This window comes from Nyctereutes procyonoides, unplaced genomic scaffold (assembly GCF_905146905.1).
Source record: "Nyctereutes procyonoides isolate TBG_1078 unplaced genomic scaffold, NYPRO_anot_genome, whole genome shotgun sequence".
Classification (NCBI taxonomy): domain Eukaryota; kingdom Metazoa; phylum Chordata; class Mammalia; order Carnivora; family Canidae; genus Nyctereutes; species Nyctereutes procyonoides.
This window is the reverse complement of record NW_026575137.1, coordinates 15,428,081-15,431,812: the sequence shown is the minus strand read 5'-3', so window position 1 is coordinate 15,431,812 and position 3,732 is coordinate 15,428,081.

Genomic DNA, 3,732 nt, shown 5'->3' with positions numbered 1-3,732 from the left:
ATGGCAGACGTGAACAAACAGCCAAAATACCGTGTGAACTATGCAATAATGAAAGTGTACACAAGATCCAGGGGAGAGAGAAGAAGAAGTGTGATGGGGGCATGAGGGGAGAGGTCTAAAGGAAGTCAGATGTCAGCAATTTCAGAAGCCTGGATGGCCTCAGTTTTGGTCCAGATCCACCCCTTCTCACCTCAGCCACTTCCAAATGGCAGAGCACCAGTATATTGCCACTATCTAGTCAGGTTTCCTATAAGCATTCTAATAAGTAGCCATATTGCTCTTCTCTCTGTTATCCACAGCCTTCATCTCATTATCAGTGAAGACTGGTTGAATGCCACCAGGGTATAGACTACTATCCTATGGGCATCTGGAGGAATCAAGATAGAACTCTGTACAGGGCACCTCAATGAGCTCAAGCTGGTTAAAGTACACACGCTAACAATGATAGGAATGGCCCATAGCCAAGAACAACTAACTTTATTATTTTTAAGTTTTTATTGAAGTATAATTAACATATAGTTTTACTAGTTTCAGGTGCATAATATGTTGATTCAATGATTTTATAAATTACTCAGTGCTCAGCACAGTAAGTGTAGTCACTATCTGTCACCATACAATGTTATTACAATAGTACTGACTATATTCCCTATGCTGTACTTTTTACCTTCATGAGTTATTTATAACTGGAAGTTTATACCTCCCAACCCCCTTTATTTACTCTGCCCATCCTCCTACTCAACACCCCTCTGACAACCACCAGTTTGTTCTCTGTATTTTTTTTTAAGATTTTATACATTTATTTGAGAGAAAGAGAGAACACATGAGAGCAGGGGGAGGAGTAGAGGGGAGGGAGAGGAAGGGCAAGGAATCCTAAGCAGATTCTGTGCTGAGTGTGGAGCCCAACACAGCATTCAAACCCATGACCCCTCCATCACGACCTAAGCCACAACCAAGAGTAGGGCACTCAACTGACTGAGCCACCCAGGCACCCCTCTTCTCTGTATTTAAGGGTCTTTTTGTTTGTTTTGCTTTGCTTTTTAGATTCCACATATAGATAAACTCATATGGGAGTTGTCTTTCTCTGGCACTTGACACAATACCCTATAGGTCCATCCATATTGTCACAAATGACAACATCTCATTCATTTTTACAGCTAAATAATATTCCATTACACACACACACACACACACACACACACACCACGTCTCCTTTATTCATTCACAGAGAATTATTTTTGTTTTTATTTTTAAAAATATTTTATTTATCTATTCATGAGAGACACAGAGGCAGAGACACAGGGAGAGGGAGAAGCAGGCTCCATTCAGGGAGCCCAAAGTGGGACTCGATCCCGGGTCTCCAGGATCAAGCCCTGGGCTGCAGGCGGCACTAAACCACTGCACCACCAGAGCTGCCCGAGAATTATTTTTAAAAGACACCAGCTTTGGGGATCCCTGGGTGGCACAGCGGTTTAGTGCCTGCCTTTGGCCCATATATTTTTACAATATATGTTTAGACTAAAATGACCAACCAGGGAAGACTATGATCAATTCTTGGGAGAGATACGTAATGCTAACATATATTAGAACATAAGAATATTGCATAAGAACCTTATAAAAAATCATAAATTACCAAATAACTTCCCATAATTTTCCACTATGTAAAGTGTTTCTACGGGGTGATACATCAAAATGTTTGTTAATGGGATACCTGGGTGGCTCAGCAGTTGAGCGTCTGCCTTTGGCTCAGGCCATGATCCTGGAGTCCTGGGATCGAGTCCCACATCCGGCTTCTTGCATGGAGCCTGCTTCTCCCTCTGCCCGTGTCTCCTCTCTCTCTCTCTCTCTCTCTCTCTCTCTCTGTGTGTGTGTGTGTCTCTCATGATAAATAAGTAAAATCTTAAAAAAAAAACCCCAAAATATTTGTTAAAATGTATATTCTCAGCTCCCATCCCAGATGTACTAATCCTAAATCTCTGGGAGCAGGCTGTGAATGTGTGTTTATAACAGGCTCTGCTTCCCTAAGTGATTGTGATGTGCTCTAAAGATTTTTTTTAAGATTTTATTTATTCATGAGAGACACACAGAGAGAGGCAGAGACACAGGCAGAGGGAGAAGCAGGTTCCCTCAGGGAAGCCTGATGCGGGACTTGATCCCAGGAGCCTGGGATCACTACCTGAGCCAAAGGCAGATGCTTAACTATTGAGTCATCCAGGTGCTCCTAAAGATTTTAACCACTACTCTTAAGGACAGAACAACAGCAGTTATAAGGAAATGAAGTCCAAAATAAATGAGGAGATGATAAGAGAGTACCAGCTGCCTCAAATGAGTTTAATTATGCAAATCCTGCGAAATACATATAGGATAATAAAATAATTTGCAGATGTGATCATACAAACACCAATGTCAATCTGTAAGCAGTCCTGGAGAATGGTGCAATCACTGGAAACCTGGAGATAGGCAAATATTGGTTGCTATTACATGGCAAAAAGGGGGATTTAAGAAAATATAAAATTGTTGGTTTTATATGGATTCTCAGCAAAACTTTGGAAAGAGTCAACAAAGTCTATAAGCACTTAAAAATGCAGTGTTGATCATTAAGAGTCACCTTGGAGTCACTACAAATAAATCTGTATGTTCCTTTTTTTTTTTTTTTAGCTGTATTAACCCATTGTTGAAAATAGTCAATTTATAAATTATAAAATACACACACACACACACAAAAGAATACACATATTAAACTTGCCTCATTTCCTTTTTTTTTTTTTTTTTTTTTTTTGGTCAGTCTGCTAGAACAGTGGAATGATGAAGTTAGTTTATATTGTTTTTCCTAAGCATTTGACAATGTATCTCATGATATGCATTGGGCAAGATGGAGAAATCTGAAAAAACTGATAGAACTATTATTATTTATTGAGAGCCTATTATATGTCAAGAACCATGTGAAGCATTTTGTGAGTATTCATTTAATATCAACCCATCCCTATAAAGTAAAAAAAATGTCCCATTTTACAGATGAAGAAACAGCAGAGATTTGTCAGGTAATTTGCCCAGTGTCATATAGCCAGGGTTTGAGGGGTCTACTCTGAGATCAAAGCTTGGGTGCCTAAAAATTGGACTATATTACAGAAGGATGGACTCACAACTGGGTAAAATGCCTATACAGAAAGATTTCATCTGTAGATTCATGCCAACCCGAAGGAATCACTGATGCCAGCCATGAGTCTACAAAATTGCACCAGACTAGCTTAACATTTTTATTAGCAAGCTGGATAAAGTACAGAAATTGGGCTTATCAAATTTATGGATGGCAGAAAGCTAGAGGAGGGGATAGCTAATACTGTAAATTAGAGAATCATAATCTAGAATGATCTTGACAGATGGGAATAACAGGCCAGAGCCAGCAAGATGAAATTTAATAAGGACCATGGTAAAATCCTATTATCCTGGTTACACAAGTAAGTACAGGAACACCCTGCTTAACAACATAATACAAAATGTAGAAACATAGGAAATTCATTAGATCCATTGATATAGTTAGTCTCCTACAGATTGAATTCAAAATGAGAATTATGAAACAACAGCCAAATGAGCTCATGTACTTCTCTAACTGGCTCTATTACCTATACCTCTCCAAAGCTGAAGCTCCCCTATTTCATCCAATCTGAGATGCCACTGATTACAAGATGCACCAGGGCTTAGTACCACTGACAAAGAGGGAAGGAATGCCATCAA